The 21,436-nt window shown below is 35.2% G+C and overlaps 1 protein-coding gene and 1 long non-coding RNA gene across 5 annotated transcripts in view; both read right to left on the minus strand.

The window, feature by feature from the left end:
- Positions 1 to 21,436, minus strand: part of SSBP2 (single stranded DNA binding protein 2) — a 288,641-nt gene that overhangs the window by 151,354 nt on the left and 115,851 nt on the right. The window lies entirely within an intron of this gene.
- LOC118016957 lies at positions 3,274 to 19,563 on the minus strand. Its single transcript, XR_004680984.1, has 2 exons — positions 16,278 to 19,563; positions 3,274 to 3,479 (listed from the first exon to the last, which is right to left on the minus strand). It is a non-coding gene; the product is annotated as an uncharacterized LOC118016957 (long non-coding RNA).

A 21,436-nucleotide genomic window follows, 5' to 3' on the forward strand; every position in this document is an offset into this window, starting at 1 on the left:
GAAGAAGAAGAAGAAGAAGAAGAAGAAGAAGAAGAAGAAGAAGAAGACGACGACGACGATGACTAAATTTCCCAGCCTCTCCTATAGCTAGAGATGGCATATGACTAAGTTCTGGCCAATGAGATCTGAACATTGGTGATATGTACAACTTCTAGGTCATTCCTTTCAATGAAAAGGGTATGCCCTCTCCTATCCCTTCTTTCCTCTTTCTAGCTGACTGGAATACAAGTAAAACTGGACCATTAGATAAAGACTGTGCTGAAGCTGGCACAGCAACAAGAAAGGAAAAGCCTGATTTTCTGCTACTGTGGGGCCCTCAAATCAGCCCAGACATTTATATGAGTGAAAAATTAACTTCTATCTTATGAGATCAGGGGGGTCAGGTGGGAGAGTATCTCAAATTCAGCCACTGACCACAAATTCTACCTAGTTCAGAACTAGAAAGTACATTATCATAAAGTAGATTATATTTTCACACAAAAAGCTATAATTAGGGAATATGTTCCTATCCCTTGTCTTTTTTTTTTTTTTAAGATTTTATTTATTTATTTGACGGAGAGAGAGAGCGGCAGGCAGAGGGAGAGTGAGAAGCAAGCTCCCCACTGAGCAGGGGGCCCGACTTGGGGCTCGATCCCAGGACCCCAGGATCATGACCTGAGCCGAAGGCAGACGCTTAACTGACTGAGCCACTCAGGTGCCCCCATCCCTTGTCTTAATTTCAAAATAAATATAATAAATACAATGCAATACAAATAAAAAAGCGACAAAATTTAAAAAATACCTTTAAAGTGCCTTAAAATATAAAGTCATGATACATTTAATATAAAAATACATATATGTTCTGCACACTGATTATATAAGGCTTATATGTAAACATAAAAATACGTTATCACTATTATATATGCCATATCATAAATGTAACCTAAGATTAACATGTCAGCTATAATGTGACTAAACTTTTATTTTTTTTTTAAGATTTTATTTATTTATTTGAGAGAGAGAGTGAGGAAGAGAACATAAGCAGGGGGAGGGGCCAAGGGAGAGGGAGAAAATCCTCAAGGAGACTCCAAGGTGCACACAGAGCCTGACTCAGGGCTTGATCCCAAGACCCTGAGATCACGACCTGAGCTGAAGGCAGACGCTTAACCGACTGAGCTACCCAGGTGCCCCTAAACATTTAATTAATAAGTTTGCTTATCCTCTTGGAACTTAATTAAAGTGGGTTTGTCTTGTTTTTCTGTTTTTGTAATGTGAGATTAAACTTATTTTCTTAAAAATCAGTCCAGGAAAGATTAAACTATAAACTTCTCTCAAATACTTTCCTGAATGCAATCATTTCATTGACTAGACAGCTGCACTTTGGAAAAGCACCCTGAACTTCTTTACTACCCTTTAGTTTGGCATTTGATGACAAACTTGATGTGCTATGGGTAATTAATTCAGGATACTAACCAGAGTTCTAAATGAAACTACATTAAATCTAAGTAGAGTCCACCTAGATTCATGTGTTTCTAATGAACACCTGAAGGACGTTTTAAAAAAATTCTTCTCAAGATTAACTGAGAGGAACCAAAAACAACCTTTAGAATTACTTATCAAATCTCGAAGCTGTGATATAGCCACCAATCACAAAACTCTACACACTAGACTGAAAAAAGAAAATATTCGAGGCAAAGAGGCAAAGTCCTAGACCTGGCCTTATCTGATTCCCTTTTGAGCTGTGGGTTCCACCCTAGTCTAGATGTCTGGATGCACACTGACTTTAGAACTTCTCCCCTCAAACTTTTCCATTTATATGAGTCTACTTGGAATTTGTATTAATTTTTTTCTGCTTCTGTTGTGAGTCTGGAAGTTCTCTTATCTTTTATCTATCTCTGACTCTTGGCACCTGTGCAGGAGACATGCCTGTCTCTGCTGAGCAAGGAAAAACATCACTCTTCAATTGGAGCTACATTAATCAGTAGGGTGTTCAGTTTCCCAGTGTTAAACTACCATGCTAAACTAATCTGAGCTCCCTTCCTGTACTGCTTAACATGGTACATTTTCATCGACTCACTGGCTTTAAAGAGACTCCTTTCGTTTCTTACCATAACACTTTTATATTGGTAAATATTTATCAAATCAGATGATATGTTTATATGCCTTTAAGTGAAAAATTTTCAACATTTAAAGATTACTTAAAAGTTGTAGATTATTTAGAGAGAAAATACAATATGATTTCTTCAAAATAACATTGTATAGTGAAAACACAATGCTATTTATTTATTTATTTTAAAGATTTTATTTTTATTTATTTGACAGAGAGAGACACAGCGAGAGAGGGAACACAAGCAGGGGGAGTGGGAGAGGCAGAAGCAGGCTTCCCGCTGAGCAGGGAGCCCGATGCGGGGCTCGATCCCAGGACCCTGGGATCACGACCTGAGCTGAAGGCAGATGCTTAACGACTGAGCCACCCAGGCGCCCCAATGCTATTTATTTTTAAGTGGCTCTGAAATCACACCAAAACAGTGGCTGTCGGTGACTAGTTTACATATAAAATAAGAATTGAGAAGAATAAACTTAAAATATCCAGTGTAGTGGCTTGCAAAGAGAAAAAAAAGTATAAGAATAAAATAAGAAGGAGGGAAAAGTCATTTGTCCTGAAAAACCAATAAATCTGATATATTCCCATATAAAAATTACAATTTCCACATAACTTGTTGAGCCAAAAAGGTTTAATAGTAGCCTTACATAAATTATTATATCCTTTCCACCTCTTTTGCCTCATGTTGAGATGAAGTTTCAAATGTAATATAATAACTTAATAAAAATAGTAGGGTATTAGTTATAATAGCAATAGCGGAGGTAGCAGCTAACATTATTAAATGCAATCATTTCATTGACTAGACAGCTATATACCAGATTGTGCTAAAAACATTATATGAATTAATCATATTTTTGAAATTTTTTTTGAAGTATAAACTACAGTGTTACTTTAGTTTCAGGTGTTCAACATAGTGATTCAACAACTCTATACATTACTCTGTGCTAATCACAGTAAGCACAGTCATCATATAAATTATCATATTTAATCCTAATACCTCTATTACATACATATTATTAGCCCCGTTTAAGAGAAAAAAAGAAGATTTAGAGGGATTAAGAAACATGCCCCAAATGAGACAGTTTGTAAATGATTCAACTGGGATTTAAATCCAGGTAGATAGACCAAGAGTACACTTACAAACTTTTCAAAAATAAGAGCATATCATAATTTTATAATTACTCATTTAAATTAAATTCTCCCGTATTCAGCAATTACATTTGTATAGACTAAATAACAGGTCAAAGATCCCACATTACTGACTTACTTCCAAATAAGAATACGAGGCTGCTTGAATTACAGAGCACAAGAGTCCCACCCACCCTGACACCATTCTGTGAAGTACTCTCGTCATTGTTCTTGCTTGCCACTCCAACATCCCAAAGAATTTCAGTGCCTGGAAAGGAGCAGAGTGGCATTACAAAAACCACACTGGCCTATTATGTTAATTAGAAAATAAATTTTACTTATAAAGAGATGCTATATGATTGAATTTAAATTGTTTCTAGATTGTTTTTTAAAGATTTTATTTATTTACTTGACAGAGAGAGACACAGTGAGAGAGAGAGCACAAGCAAGGGGAGTAGAAGAGGGAGAAACAGGCTCCCCGCTGAGCAGGGAGCCCGATGTGGGGCTTGATCCCAGGACCCTGGGACCATGACCCGAGCCAAAGGCAGATGCCCAATGACTGAGCCACTCAAGTGCCCCTCTAGATTTTTTTAAGTAATCTCTATAACCAACGTGAGGCTTGAACTCACAACCCCGAAATCAAGAGTCCCATGTTCTTCCAATTGAACCAGCCTGGCGTCTACTAGATTTTTTTAAATGTGTGCAAATTTAATAAGAACAAAGAAAAGGGCCAAAGATAAAAAGTACTAAAGGTGTGGAAAGTGGGATGCCTGGCTGGCTCAGTTGGAAGAATGTGGGGCTCTTGATATCGAGGTTGTGAGTTTGAGCCCTATATTGAGTGTAAAGATCACTAAAAATCAATAAATAAATAAACTTAAAAAAAAGGTGTGGAAAGCAATTTAAAAGAAAGAATGCGAAAGGGGAAATGTAAAAAAAGGAAAAGAGAAGAAACTAGATAAAAGAGAAGCAGAATATTTAAGAATGAGAAAGATTATAAAATGTAAGTTACAAGAGTAAATTGCAAATTTACAAAAGTAATTTATACAACTGAAAGTAAATCATAAAACATACTGATAGCAAAAATGAGAAAAGAAAAAGCAGAAAAATCTGTGTCTATGACCATTCTTTCCTTGTAAGCATCTACTTACTATAGATCTCATTATTTTTTTTTAGACTTCTCTTCTTTGGTAGCTATTCAGACAGTGCTTACCATTTTGTACCTTACTCCTTTACTCATATGATCTTTCTCTATTAACATTTTTTTTCTTTATGAAGTACATAAACTAAAATTCAAGATGGTTACATGAAATATTAAAAAGTATTTTGCTTTATCTTTATTTTATCTTAAATGTATTTTCTATATACTATTAATCATTTTATATAGCTCTTCTGCAATGTAACACTAGAATGCATACTTCCTTTCAAAATTAAATATATTACTTACAACTGACAAAGTTAGAAACTCTTTCCAACCTACCAACAATATTTTTGTTATAATGAAACCACAAAAAAAAGAATGATGTTTTCTTAATTTAAAGTTGCTAAGAGAGTGGATCCTAAAAGTTCTCATGACAAGAAAAAATATTGTAACTATGCGTGATGACAGATGTTAACTACTTATAGTGGTGATTATTTCTCAATATATACAAATATCAAATTATTACATTGTACACCTAAAACTAATATAATGTTATATGTCAATTATACCTCAATTTAAAAAAAAATGATGCTTTTCTGTCTGGTCCTTTTTGCAGGCTGACACTCCTTTACATAGATACCTCCATTCATTCTAAAATCTGGAATTTATTACTTATGAACAAACTTAAGAACAATGTTTTAACCACAAGTATTTAAAACAAACCCAAATTCGGGCGCCTGGGTGGCTCAGTTGGTTAAGCGACTGCCTTCGGCTCAGGTCATGATCCTGGAGTCCCGGGATCGAGTCCCGCATCGGGCTCCCTGCTCGGCAGAGAGTCTGCTTCTCCCTCTGACCCTCCTCCCTCTCATGCGCTCTGTCTCTCATTCTCTCTCTCGCAAAAAAAAAAAAAAAAAAAATCTTAATAAAACAAACCCAAATTCAACCAGAAGGATACCTTACTTCACAGATTTAAAAGAATGTGTGATGATACTACAGCTCCCTCAAAAATATCACTGGGATTCTTCCTAATGCAGATGAAAATTTGATTATTAGTAAAATCTGCCTTTATAAGACTATTGACAAACCCACTGATTCACAACTGGATAAATATATTTATAAATTAACTTCTGAATGGTTGAAAATATGTCCAAGGAACCTAACTGGAAACAGACATAAAATGCCCTTTGAAAAAAAAGTCTTCATTTTACACATGCTCAAGAATAGCCATCCATTATGTCAAACTAGTTACCTAGAATGCTTGAATACCTTCCTAAGTTATCCAGAATCGTTGTAGCACAAAATCAAAATAGTAATGACCTTCCTGTCATTGCAATTTGGTTCTAGACATCACTTCAGTTTTTAAAAATTGAGGGGAAATTTTAATATATTAAAGGGGTACTACATAATGAAAATGGAATCTATTTAAATAATCAGCTATGTGAACTGTCAATAGATTGCTATGTTAAAAAACAAAACAAAGGGCACCTGGGTGGCTCAGCTGGTTAGCATCTGCCTTGCTTCCAGCTCAGGTCATGATCGCAGGGTTGTGAGACCGACCCCCACTTCGTGCTCCATACTGGGCATGGAGCCTGCTTAAGATTCTCTCTCTCCCTCTCCCTCTGTCCCTCCCCACCCTGCTCCTGCATGTGTGCATACACTCTCTAAAAAAAATTAAAATTAAAATTAAAAAATTAAAACTTTAAAGAACTCTGGTCACTAAAGACACTGTTACCTGAGAACACTCTAGGAATAGACTCTAGAATATATCAGGCAAAAATTAATTTCTAATTATTTATTATCATAATACCTTACAAAAAAAAAACAACTTACATTTTTCCCATACATGACCCACTCACTCAGTCTGGCCAAAAGGAAGAAGATACAAAGAGGCAGTCAAGAAGTAACACTGACCTGGGATGAACTTCTTGCCATCACTTCTTGGCAAGGGAAAGACCCCAAAGGTAAGACTATCTTCTCTGATACTGCTTCTCTCTGCTATCATACTCTCCTATGCATGTTCCTCAATGAAAAATGGGCCAATCAATCAACTTTGGTGAAATAAATCTGCTCTCCATGATAAAATATATAAATAATCTTCGGGAAAAAAATCTATCAGCACAAAGTAAGTAAGAAGTTGAAGGAATTAAAGATATTTATACATGTTTATAACTTCTGTGTGTGTGTGTATGCACTATACTTTAATAAAAATTCACTTTTTATTTTAAAGATCAGGAAATGAGCCTCAGAGAGGTTTACTGACATACTGCTTATGTTCCATAGCCACATGGCATAGAAATGGTAGAATCTACATATAAACCTGTTATCCATCCATCTGTCTGACTCCAAAGATACTGGTTACTTTTGGTAATTATACTATACTGTCTTCTACTCAAATTAAGTACACCAAAATAACTAATCATGCCCTATATATTAAATGCTTATATGAAATGTACTAGGCATTGTGCTAGGTACTAGAAGTTTACAACTACATAGTGGTAACAAATTATGCCAATAATTAAAATTTATTTTTGTTCATAGCCATTGCTATATATGCATAAGTAAAAGATAAGTCCTATATAAAAATATATCCTTTGAAGTAATCAAGAAAGGCCTTATGAAGAAAATGGTATCTAGGATAGGAGCCCAAAGGATGGATTACGTTTAAGAGGTTCAGAGAATATCAGGGAAAACATCAGGGAAATACTTCCAAAGCCTTGTGACTGAGAAAGAGCTCGACTTTTTAAAAGTAATGGGTTTGAGCATAGCTTTAATGTATATACACAGGAAAATCTGCAAGCAAACTTGGCTGAAGTACATGGGAGTTGAAACTTAATGAGCAGAGAATAGAAGCAGATAATCAGAAAACTTAATGTCAGGTAAGGAAATCTGGATGTCTTCCTGAAAGTACTAAGATATCACTAAACATTTTTGAGTAGAGGAATTACTTGATTAAAGCAGTAATTTGGGAACTATTAGTCTGGCAGCAGGGAAGGTGGCAAGAGGCAAAAGATCATTTAGAGGATGTTGGCAGAGAGAGGGAAGAGTCAAATGTCGGCTTTAAATCCTGGAAGAATAGAAGAAAGATGACATCGGAAATAGAATTATGAATGCTAGAAGGGACAAAAAAGTTTCTTACTGTTTTTTCATAAAGTTTTGTTTGTTTAGGTTTGGCTAGGTGTAGGGAGATTTTAATTATTTTTAAATCATTGAGTTTAAAGTGGCAGAATGATATACAAGTATAAAGGTCCAATAGACCAACTGGAGAAGTAAGGTTAAAGCTTGAGAGGGACTGGAGAGTCATCCTAATGAGGACAATAAAATCAATTACGAGGGCAAAAGAGAAAAATTAGCACGGCAATTCTGAGTGTTAAGGTGTAAGAGGAGGATTGACAAAGGAAAAAGGAGAAGTCACATTACATTAAAATGTACAGACCTCATTAAGGATGATTTAAAGATGAGTAACTTGATTATGTTTTTAAATTTTAATCTTAGCTGTTTCTGTCCTCATCTTAGCTGTTTCTGTTTCTGTTACATCCATAGTGGTGGACATATTCTGGTTATAAAAGATATGGGTTCTACCCTACAGTTTCAAGTAGCTAAGAGTAAAAATAGCACCTGGAGCCTCAGAGAAAGGCTTTCACAATAAGGAAGGGAAGCTGTCAAACAGCACCAAGATACTACCTGGTGAATAGTTTTGCCAGTGTCTGTCCTGACCAACTGCCAGCAACAATTTTTAAATTAATTATAACATATAGTCATTAAGTTCACAACAAAATACATTACAAATAGGCCTCTTCTGCACTGTAGATGTATTCATAAGAACTTACTGTAAGTATAATTTTTTAATTTAAGAGATGTTTTATCTTAATTTCTGATCTTAATTTGGCAATAAATCAACAACTTGGTTTTCAGTTTATCTGCCCTCTAGTTGAGTCAATGTTCTAGAAATAACATTTAATGTATTAAGAAAGCTTAGCATTTCAATACGCCTTGAAGAAATTTTCTATAAAACAAAAATTACTACTTCTTGGTTTTCATTTTGAAAATTTGAATTTTGGGGAAGAGGTGGTATGTGGTTGGATTAAGAGGCTTTTCATAGAATAAAAATGCCTATATTTCTATTAAATTATAGTCTATAAATCAAGATATTAAAGCAGAACTACAGAAATGGTTTACTACTGTTTATTTCTTTTTAAAGAGAAATCTGTCTAATTGTATAGCAATTACAAGGAAAAAAAAAGAAAGAGGCTGTGCTGGTAGGAGATGAAACAGAATCAGAGTAATATATCCAAAACAGTGGAGAACGTATATTAGGTCATACTCTTGGCTTTGTTCAGGTGGACAGTCAAACACCATCAGCCATGTTAACTTCAAATTCAACTCAAGCTCATGAACATTTACTGAGTACCTACTGAGCCAGACCTGGAAGGAAGAAGGATAAAGAAGGTGACACCTCAACCAAAAGATACCCAATGCAAAATCAAAATACATACTGATTTTGTTTTTTTTTTTTTAAGATTTATTTATTTATTTGACACAGAAAGAGAAGAGAGCACAAGCAGGGGGAGTGGGACAGGGAAAAGCAGGCTCCCCGCAGAGCAGCGAGCCCAATGCCGGGCTTGACCCTGGGATCATTACCTGAACTGAAGGCAGATGCTTAACTGACTGAGCCACCCAGGGGCCCACATACTGGTTTTCTATGTTCTGATTTCACACTGCAAATCTTAAATTTTAACTGGTAAAAGGGCATCACTGTGTCTAGTCTCCCAATCTTGTATTTTCATATCCCCACATTTTATTGTTTTTCTGTTTTGTATAACAATTATTATGTAACCCTGGTAAATTGGTTGTGGATGAGAGAGACTGATATCTTATTAGACATGATGATGATGATGCCAACGACAACATAGATATCTTAAGTATAGTTTCAGGCCTAGCATATTACATCAAATATGTGTCTGTTCAATGTTAAAGTATTTATAAGGCACAATATTTTAACTGAGATTCTCCAAAAAAAAAATTCCCATGTGTAAGTGAGGAGAGAAAGTGTTTTGTGAATAGAAGGCAAGGACATACAATGACACCATATGTTATACTCTGGTTTCTCTTCAGATTGAATAAATCTTTCGCCTTCTACTTAAAAAAACAAAACAAATACAAAAACAAAACAAAAAAACAATGATACCATATGTTAACACCCAATGGTGATTTTATAGAGCTCAGCTTCTAGTTTCACCATTATCCCAGTATCCTATTTTTTTAAGGCATAAATGATTAAAGATAATCTTCAATACAATTATGTTCATAATGGGGGTCTTTATATCACTTAATATCTTAAATCTAAAAATGAAAGAAAAAATATAGACCAAATACAAAATATTCTGCTTTTCTACCTAGAACACCAAGTAATCCAGGAGAAAATTAAGTAAAAACATAGATTTTAGGGGTGCCTGGGTGGCTTAGTTGGTTAAGCGTCCCACTCTTGGTTTCAGTTCAGGTCATGATCTCAGGGTCATGGGGTCAAGGCCCCCCACCCTAGGCTCCATGCTCAGCAGAGCCTGCTTGAGATTCTCTCTCCCTCTCCCTCTACCGCTCCTCCACTCATGCCTGCATGAGCTCTCTCTCTTTCCCTCTCAAATAAAAAAATAAATAAAATCTTAAAAAAAAACAACACAGATTTTATAAGTCAAATATACAGTCCGCTACTCCGGTTCTCGTAGGTACATTAATGGCCTACTACCTGATGGGCACCAACTGATTACAATTCAATCACAGCATTTATTGCCAAGGTCTATAATAAACAGAAAAGGATTAATGAATAAAGTGCAAGTAAGATTAAGAGTCCCTGAGGCCCAAAATTTGAAACTGGAAGTATCCATAAGCATATAATCCTTGAGGATATGTGTAACAATGGCGCCACAGAATGGCAGAAGGCTTGAACTGACATCTGGGTTAAATATAAAATGAAGGTGTTTGACTAGATGACCCAAAAAGTCATTTTTAGCCCTAAAAATCTGTTACTTTATACCTTACAATTTTGTGGAGGCTGTACCATGTTAATAGGAGCCTTCAGAGCCAAGAGGAAAGATCCAGCGAGAGTAAGAGTAACTACTAAGTTGAAAAATTCAATTTCAGCCTTTTAAAAACAGTAGAGAGAGGGGCGCCTGGGTGGCTCAAGTCGTTAAGCATCTGCCTTCAGCTCAGGTCATGATCCCAGGGTCCTGGGATCGAGCCCCGCGTCGGGCTCCCTGCTCCAAGGGAAGCCTGCTTCTCCTTCTCCCACTACCCCTGCTTGTGTTCCCGCTCTTGCTGTGTCTCTCTCTGTCATATAAATAAATAAAATCTTTAAAAAAAACAAACCAAAACAGTAGAGAGAAAAAATGATGACTTTTGCCCATGGAAGACAGAAGAAAATGTTTCTGTTTGGGAAAATCTATTACTTACAGCTACTTGTTGCCTAAAATTCAGCATAGTACAATGATTTCTTTTTACATATATGAGTATAAGGAGATAAAGTATGTTTTATGTTTTACAGAAAAATCTAAAAAGAGTAGTCTTATTCTTATAATGCAGTCTTTCTCTGTGCCTTGTCTCAATATTTCCCATTTGATTGGCTCCTTTCAAGCAAGGATATATACAGAAAAGCAATCTAAAACATGAGAAGGTCATATAATTGTTTCAAAAACAAATACCTGGATTAATTTAAACTTTATTCTAGCTATAAATTCTAACTCAAAATTTTTTCAATTCAGAAATTTAGATGTAAAGCTTGCTAGATCAAAAATATAGAAATGTCCTTATCAGTAGTAATCAAGTTCTGTCTCAGCAAAGGCTTTGCTCTTCCCCACTTTTTCAAAGGGCTTCTTAACAAACTGAATCTCAAAGTAAATAGATTTTCCCTTGAACTATAAGAGCAGTTTGTTTAAGTATTAAGTTAAAGCTCTGGTTGTTTTGTCTAAGAAAAGCCAACATCACAAGACAAAAGTATTCCTCTTTGTTTAGGGTTCAGGTCTATGAGTTGCCAGTTTTTTCTCTTTACAAACTTTAAAAAATATATTAAAAATAAAATCAAATAGTTAACAAAATTAAGTTCTCTTTTTTGATGAAATCATACTTTAAACAATTCATGGTACCAAAGAGGATACTTCTTCCATTTTAATCATTTAAAAATATTTGGTTCAATATATATTCTTCTAAATTCAAAAAAGCAAGCATTCTTCTGAGAATAGTTTATATTAAACCTAATGTATATGTACTCAATTTTTGTATTAGACTTCTATTAAACAGTATAATTCTCTAACACACATCTCTCATTTACAGAATATATACAAGTGACACAAATAAGTGTAAGGAAAATTTTGTAATGATTTTTGACATTTGATAGTGAACACATATGATCAGATATATTACCATCCTATTTTAACATATAGATAATATTTTAAAATAACAAATGAAGGAACTATTCTGAAAACTAGTTAATCAAACACATAAATAGGTGCTATCCACATGTATGTTTCTCCTTCATCCTAAAAAGTAGACACTTCGACACACTTTCCATCTGAAACATGGCTTCCTATCACTACCCAGTGAGTTTTAGAATATATAAGATTACTGGGAATAGTTATAAAAACTATTACTAAGCTATCGTTTCTTGGCTTTTAAACAGAACAAATGGCATTTCTGCTCATAATTATCTACCAAATGCCCTTGTCATTCCAGAAGTTTCCACCCATAGTAATTTTCTTTTTTCTTTTTTTTTTTTTTAAAGATTTTATTTATTTATTCATGAGAGACAGAGGCAGAGGGAGAAGCAGGCTCCCGGCGGAGCAGAGAGCCCAATGCGGGACTCGATTCCAGGACCCCGGGACCATGACCTGAGCCGAAGGCAGACCTTAACCAACTGAGCCACCCAGGTGTCCCCATAGTAATTTTCTAGCTAAGAATTTCTTATTTCACATCCAGCTTCACCAAATGCAGTTTTCTACTAACTAGTGTTAATACACCAGATACTAAATATAGTATTTGAATACTGAATTTTTAAGTATAATAACTACATCATAGCAGTCTCTATGGTTAAAAAGTAATTTGAATCAGGTTAGTCAGTGTACCATTAATATGTATTACTTAATGAACTTTAAGGATATTTCTACATACATCATAAATCTGGAGAAAAGGGAATAAATCAGCCAAACATTGAGGATTCATTAATAGCTAGGTGGTTTTTTTGTAGTGATCAGTGACATATTCAAATATTTGGTCTAAAATTTTTAATGCCTCATCTAGATGTTTACCAAGAGATTTACTGTATTATTAGACAATGATTATTTGGCTGAATTTCTAAGAGTTCTTACAATATATCTTACATTTGAAAGCATTAGATAATATACTCAATTTTTCACAGTAAGTCAAATATTAATACATAATTACAATGTGTTAGGCAGCTTTAGGCTAGGCACTAGGCACTCATGAAATATTTTCTACCTCTTATTAGCACAAAGAAAGAACTTTTGTTATATAGCTTTGCTATCCTGTAACTGACAACCCTTTTAAATTCTATTTAAACCTTAAAAATATATATATTGCAAGGAAACAGAAGTACAGAAGATTTATTTTTATAAAAGTTGCCCTCCAAATAGTTGAGTGGTGCGCCAGAGGAAAACATCAGAAACAAAGGCCAAATAAAGAACCTACATGATATGAAGAAGCACGAAAACTAAAACCAACACATACATAAATGCTAGACACCTACACTATAAAATAAAATAACTATAATATTTAGCAGCAAGAAGACCTTCTGGTATGAGTCTTCAGTCAGGTAGTAGGAGAACAAGTAAAAGCAAACTGAGGAAGATATATAATATTACTCTGCCCAGAAATTCTATACATAATAAAAATTATATGTTAAGTGTATGTCTAATCTAACTCATTAGGATGAGACAGTTATAATTTTTTAAATGATGGCTATAAATACTTTCACATATCTTTTTCACATATCTTACTAAATCTTCAAAACAACCCTATGAGTTAAGTAGTTTAAGATTATGAAATATAACAAAAGAGAAATATAAAATATAAAAATATAAAATATATTACTTATACTTATATACTATATAAGTATATATACTATATATAAGAAATAAGAAATATAAAATATAAAAATATAAAAAATATATAAAAATTTATAAATATAAAAATATAAAATATATTACTTATACCTATATACTATATATACTTATATATGTATATATAATATATGTATATATAAGTATATATACTTATACTTCATACAGACTATTAAATAAGAAAAGTAGGTCATCCCAGAAATAGTTTAGAATCTACAAAAACAGAAAATACATGGATCAGGCATCTGTGTCTCAAGAGGACTGATGCAAAAAGTAATTGTGAGTTTATGTTTACTTCAGAGTAACAGTACGCAACTACCTCTCCGACCCACCGCATCCTCAGTCTTCTCTTAGTCATGCTTTTTGGGTTCACTGGCATATCCTAGGTCCTCCCACCCCCACCCCCTTCAGTTCAATTTCAATTTCCTTCTTAAAGCCTTCCCCCCAATGAATCCAAGCTACTGTAATTTTTTCCTTTTCTGCATACTACAATTAAGAAAATCCTAAAACTAGGTTTTATTCTAAAATTTCATCTGCAAATCAGTTGTTTGAAAATTAGAAGTTTTATATTAAAAAAAAAACTTGTTATGAAATTTCCAGGTTTTGTATAAAAGCCTTCTAAACTCATAATAATAAAAATACTATGAGGTGAAAAGTAATAGAAAATTATTTCCTAATATTATAATAGCTTGTAACAAATGCTAGTGTCTATTCAATTAGCAGAACATGAGGAAACATACCAGAGTTCTGAATCTGAATAGAGTATTGATTCTGAATAGAACTTCTGGATGCTTTCTAGGACCCTCAAAGTCTAACTGCAGTGTGGAAAAAAAAAAAAAAGTTAACATTGCAGACTTGAGGTTGACCTCCTGTGTGTAAGGTTGGCCTTTGGCTGGTTTCTGGGAATTTTTATTTCAGGAAGGTTCTCAACATTCACAAAATGATGGCTCACTATGCCTAAACTGTTTGTACAAACAATATGGTGTTTTGTTTTGTTTTTTAAGATTGTATTTATTTATTTGACAGAGACCGAGAGAGAGAGAGAGAGAGAGAGAGAGAGAGCCAGAAAGCACGAGCAGGGGTAACAGCAGAGGGAGCAGGAGAAGCCGGCTCCTCGCTGAGCAGGGAGCCCAATGCGAGGCTGGATCCCAGGACCCTGAGATCATGACCAGAGCTGAAGGCAGATGCGTAACCAACTGAGCCACCCAGGTGCCCCTGTACAAACAATATGTTTTTTTGTTTTGTTTTGTTTTGTTTTTAACAATATGGTTTTTACTAAACATATGCTTTCTTTCTAGGAGTCTGAATTTTGGAATATACTAGGCAGAGGGTGCCTACATGACTAGTCCCTCATAACAACCTTTGACACTGAGCTCAGATGAGCTTCCCTGGTGGACATTTCACATTTGTTATCACAAGTAGCTGCTGGAGTAATTCAGTGTAACTTGTGTGACTCTACTAAGAAAGGACTCTTGGAAGCTTAAATTTGGATTCCTCCAGACTTCCTCCTGTGACCTTTTTCCCTTTTCCTCCCTCCTTCCCCTGCGTTTTTTTTTTTCTTTGTAATAGCTTTTGCTGTAGTAATCATATCACTGAGTATGACTATATGCTGAGTTCTGTGAGTCTTTCTAGCAAATCATTGAATTTTGGGGTGTTCCTAGCACTCCCTGCCACAGGCTAATACTATATTTTGTCTCATTTCCATTAAATGTATGAATATTTCATTCTTAACACAAGTAAACTAGTAATGGTATTCAGAGCCTTCTAATTTCTGATTAGGGTTGTTTGAGGTTCTTTATATATAAGAGGATGAGCAAAAGAGAAAGATTTTAGCATAATAACTAAACCAAGTATGTACATATGAGGGAAAAAATACTGCTTGAAATAGAACAAACTGAAATGTGAGTTGGGAAAAGGGTTCAGGGCAAAGGAAGGAAAAGAAGGAAACCTGGAACAACATTTCTATGAAGAAGGAAGTAGTGGTACATGGAGATATTGAGTCTAGTCATTCTCTGTATTTGCCACCATACTGGTGCAGAACATCTTAGTTGCTAATTCCCTATGAAGAACGATTACTGACATCCGAAGTACAAGTACATGAGTACTTGGTAAATACTTGTTAACCAAGCTCAACTTTCTCCTATAACAGCCATGGAGTCACCAAATTTTCCAAAAAATTTATGAATAAATGAGATAGTTTTTTTCAGAGAAGTTCTTAAAAACACCTAATGACAAGATGCCTGGAAAAATTAAAACAAACTTATTAGAAACAAAAAAGAAATAAAGTTAAAAAGACATAATTTGGGATAAGAAAATTCTGACCACAGGGCGCCTGGGTGGCTCAGTTGGTTAAGCGACTGCCTTCGGCTCAGGTCATGATCCCGGGGTCCTGGGATCGAGTCCCACATCGGGCTCCCGGCTCAGTGGGGAGCCTGCTTCTCCCTCTGACCCTCTCCTCTCTCATGCTGTTTCTCTCTCGCTTGCTCTCCAATAAATAAATAAATAAAATCTTAAAAAAAAAAAAAAAAAAGAAAAAGAAAATTCTGACCACAAAAGAAAAACAGGGAAGTCTCTGAAGTAGAGAAGTTTGCTAAAACAAAAACCAATTCAGGCCTTTGCCACATCTTTAAACCAATAATAAAAAGTTATTCAAATAAGTCAAAAACAGGAAGTCAGATAGATTATAGTTCGTCCACTTGGTAAAAATAAATGCACTCATGAGTGGAAAGTATATATGAAAAGATCAAAATAAAATCACAATTTCTATACAGTTTTACATTTTTCAGAGATTATTTACACACCGTACCTCATTTGAGTCTTGAAACAACCCTGTAAGAAAAATGAACATTTTAACATCCCCTTTTAAAAGTGAATATTTAGATTGATAAATATGATTGATTTTAGATGATTCAACTAATAAAAAAAGTGACTGATTTTACATGAATCAACTAATATAAGAAGAGCAGACAACAGGGCCCAGATTTCGCTACTTCTTAAAAATGGGATTTCCTTTCCCCAGCAATGTATTTTAAACTGTGCCTCTCATAAGAGGCCTTAGAGATATGTTTGGGGTGGGGAAGGAAGTGTTGCAAGGAAGAATTATCAGGCTCTAGCCAGAGATTTAAAAGGAATGTATCGGAAGGAAAATCAAAGTGGGAATTGTGGCTCTTTCAGGTCATATGAGGAATCTAGTAAGTATCATAATTGATACATTTTAATAGTGTGATTATATATTTAGGGACTTACAAATAAGATGTAAAAGCTGGAAATAGTATTGTTTCCAACCTTACAACAGAAAAAGGCAGTTAATCTACAAAAACACAAAACTTCTTGAACCTGTAAGAGAGCTCATCTAAGTAAAGACAGACACCTCCAAGGAGAAACAGGACATGAGCACTTGGTTTCCTGAAGAAGATGACAGATGGAATACAAGCTGCTAAGAACTTAGCTAAAATGTCTAACAAATTGCTAAAGGCGAAGTGTGAACCAGCATGAGAATATAGAATCCCTGGGAGCCAGAAACATTGGGGGAATGCTCATCTACTCACAGACTCCTCACATGCCCCACAGGGTGCTCACAAGAAAAGTTGGGGGAAAACAAGAGAATGGAGAGAGCCTCCTTATTGTAGGAGAGGAAAAGCAGCTACTGTGAAAAAAGCACAAAGCCCCATCCACTCCCTCTCTCCTAAGGAACAAAAAACCTTAAACCACTGATGAAAGAACAAAAAAACCTGGTAGCCCTGAGGGCACAAGTGAAGACTCCTAGCTGAGGGAAAAGAAGAGAAAAAAAATCCCTCTATCCCTGGAGGAGGAGGAAGAGAAAAACATCCTGAATTCACTATTAGTGGTTCCCCACCATTGGGATAAGACAGGATTACTCAGAATGTGATACTCTAGAGACCCAGGGAAACAACCCTAGTGTAACACTTAGGCTGAATCAGAACAACAGAGAATGACACCCCCGTCCTATACTGCCAGGCTGGTAATTATCAAGTAACAAATAAAGAGTCCATTTCTAGGGGAGATGCCAGATAGTAAGAAGAGACCCTGTCTAAGGCTCAGAAACAAATGAAAGACTTGGAGCTGAAGGCAGACCAGATACTGAATAAAACCCTAGCAAACCAGCCTCCATCCTGAACACAAAGTAATGCTAGAGAAATATGAAGCCCATGGTGCATTGATACCCAAGCCCAGCAAAACCCCTGACTAGATTAACTTAACTGCTCTCCCCATACATGAAAGGACTAGGAAAAAACAAAAAAGAGGTATGTCAATTTCTAAGCTAAATAAAATTTACTTCAGTTTCTACTGTCCTACACAAAATGTTTAGCTTTCAACCAAAAAGTACAAGACATACAAGAAAAAAAAAAAGGCCACACTGTCAACCAATAAAAAAATAAAAATGAACATTGATATGAAGAAGTTATTGGCATTATCAGGCAGGAAATTTAAAATATGATCAATAAGTTAGTATGTTTTAGTGGGAAAAGGTGGACCAAAAGCCAGAACAAATGGGAAATTTCAAGAGAGAGATGGAAACCATAAAGGAAAATAAAATCAAATGCTAGAAATAAAAACATGATAACAGAGATAAAGACTGCCTTTGACAAACTCATCAGTAAACTCAACACAGTGAGGAAAGCATCAGTCAACCTGAAAATGAGTCAAGAGAAAGCACTCACAGTGAAACACAAAGAGTAAACTAAAAAACAAAAACAAAAACTTTTTAAAAATTTAAAAAACACAAGAATAAAAAAGAGAACAGATCACTCAAGAGCTATGCGACAATATAAACAGTCCAACACACCTATGAGGAAAAGAGAAAAAAAAAGTACAGAAAAAATATGTGAAGATATAATAGCTGGTAATTTTTCATAATTAGTAAAATAAAACAAAACACAGATTCAACCTGCTCAAAAAACATCAAGCAGGATAAATATCATACCATGATAAAAAAAAAAATCTGACAACAACCAGAAAAAAAAGGGGGGGGGTAGGATTACAACAAACTTCTGATCATAATTTGCCATACAGAAGATAATGGAGTGATGCCTTTTACAGAGGTATCAAATATCACGGAATACTTATACAGACCAGCCTTCCCCACTATAGCCTATCCAAATTGCTCACCAAGAAATCCATCAGCAAAATAAATGATTGCTTTACACCATTATATTTTTTGGGGTAATTTTGTTACACAGACACAGGAAGTGAAGCAATGTTCTATACATCCCTACCTCTAGTTTTGTTCTCTCCAACACACCCTCCACACTAATAACTGAGTGGACTTTTTAAAACACAAATCTGATCATGTTATTATCTCTGTAAAGTCAAAATCCCTATCAGCTCCAATTTGCCCTCAGTAAAAATCAAAACTTAATAGTCTTCAAAATCCTCTCTGATCTGGTCCCTGCCTAGTGATCTAGTCTCATCCCTCAGGTTCTTCCTCATACCTTTTGTTCTAGCCATATCAAGCTACAAGAAATCTCTGAAATAGGCATGTTTAGTCTTACTTCTGTACTGATTTATGATTTGCCAATATTAGAAATGTTTCTTTCTGGGTCAAACCCTACTTTGACTCTTAATCATAAAAACTATAACCCCTCCCTCATGAGAAATGCAAAGAAATCTGACTGCCTTTATTCTCCACGTGTATATGGTACCAAGCAACAACCGGATATTAACCATCCCTGCTCTTACTCTTCTGAGGAGAATAAGTCTTAAATCATCTGAAAACTCCAGGACTCCACAGTGGAGCTGCCAATTGGGAATGTCTAGCAAAGAGAATGCCTGATACCTGACACCTGAAGGCAAGGCTTTGCCAGCGGGACCACTGTAAGGAGAAAGGGAAAATTGAAGGATGCCCAACCTCTTTTTTTCCCAGGCAAAAAATTCTAGGCTAAAGATGTTAGCCAGTCAGAAGTCCCTTACATCATTAGTTAAATGTTTTATGAGGAGTCCAATTACATCATTTTTACTTTCTTCAAGACTGAAAGGAGCAAGTTTCTGTTTTCCCCTATTCTTCAATAAAAATATCTTTAAAAAAAAAGATTTTATTTCTTTACTTGAGAAAGAGAGAGATCGTGCGTGCAAGCGCACGCATGGGGGGTGGGGAAGGGCAGAGGGAGAAGAAGCCTCCCTGCTCTGCTAAGCAGGGAGCCTGACCCGGGGCTCCATCCCAGGACCCTGGGATCATAAACTTGAACCTAAGGTAGTCGCTTAACAGACTGAGCCACCGAGGGACCCCTACAATAAAAACATCTTTAACAAAAACAAACGAGCATAATTTTTAGACCAGAAGGGCCTTTTCACAGGGATTTTGAAAATATTATGTTTTATTGTCTAACTTCTGGGACAAATCACAAAGACCTCATAGCAATTTGCTTAGAAACAACAGACAGCGGTCACAGTCTATAGATATTATGGAGGGTGGGGAGGGAGATAGAGAGAGAGAAAGACAGACTGACAGATTGATTGATTGCCTTCTGGCTCAGGAGAGGATTTTACCAGGGACAAAAACTTCTGTACATGCTGCTTCCTTCAATTATTCACTCAACTCACTCCAAAACTCTCTGTCAAAATTCAGGTAGACATCTCTGCTTTTCAGCCATCATCAAATATGCATTAGGGGCCCACTATTTTCTAGGAACTATGGCAGGTAATGGGGATATAGAAAAGAATATGGTCTCAATTTTTCTGTACTCATGAAACTTAACAAATTCTAATCTTTTCTTAAGCTCCTCCTGAAAGCTTCCTCTCACCTGTGCAGGCGAAGTTGAAAGCCCACCTAACAAATGTTTCCTAATGTGCTGTTTATTTTCCTGTCACAGCACATTTTATTGTAATCATCTACTGACTTATGTCTCCTGTTGGACAGAAGCTCCTTAAGCACTGGGGCTCTGTTTTATTTCTATCTCTTTATCACCCAGGCTGTGTCTGGCAATGTCAATAAGTATGCTTTTAATTAAAGAAGGAGCAAAATAAAAAAGAAGGTGTTGAGATGGTCTCACTGCCTCTTTAAAAATAAAATATATAGATTAGATGCTAGAAATAAGATAAATCACAATAGTAATTTTCAGCTATATCTATCTGTGGATCACAAATAAAGCATATCACACACTATGGTACTACAGAGTTAAAGATCTTAGATGAATCTTAGAAAATAAAATCCACACTAATGTTCCATAATGATTCAGGCACTGTTAGAAATAATTCAGAATCATACGAGAAGATTATAAGGGACAGGGGAAAGAGAGGGGGAAACCAGAAATAATCTGGTAATCACAAATTTAAAAAGGAAAAACACTAAATTCCTTACAAATTATTTTGCCTAGTTTTATTCCCATTGCAACAAAATAGTATCGTAGAATAGATATTAAAGTAGTAAAGAAAGGCAATTCTTTCCTTTAGAAATGCTTTCCTTGTAACTTTTCATACTTGGTTACCTCTGACTAAATATGCTAAACAATAGAGAATAAAGATAGCACCATTTAGAGTGTATGTATTTAAAGTATAAAAGCAAAAGGCATTACACTATTATCCAACCTATGTATTCAACTGACCACACACAAATGAAGTATTTATATCAGGGTTTTAAACCATCTCTGGACAGCAGTGAAATATAGTAGGCTAAATTAAAATAGCCTTTATCAATACAATAATTATTTATTTTATTAATAGATAAATTCTGAATTTGGAAAAGCCAAGCATTAAATATGTCTAAACTGAGGCCTTTGTTGGTAATTTTCATAGACTCAATTTAACAAAACAATCCTATATATAATACATATTCATTTTTCTCAAAGCATATCTAATTTATAATGTGAGCTAATGATATAAGAGACATCAATCTGGCAGAAATTAGGAATAGGGTGGGGAAGCAGGTGTGGCTATAAATGAGCAACAGGAGGAATCCTTGTGGTTCCCTACCTTGAGTATGGTGGTAGATACACGAACCTATACATA

This window comes from Mirounga leonina, unplaced genomic scaffold (assembly GCF_011800145.1).
Source record: "Mirounga leonina isolate KUSES-001 unplaced genomic scaffold, KU_Mleo_1.0 Mir_168, whole genome shotgun sequence".
Taxonomy (NCBI): Eukaryota; Metazoa; Chordata; class Mammalia; order Carnivora; family Phocidae; genus Mirounga; species Mirounga leonina.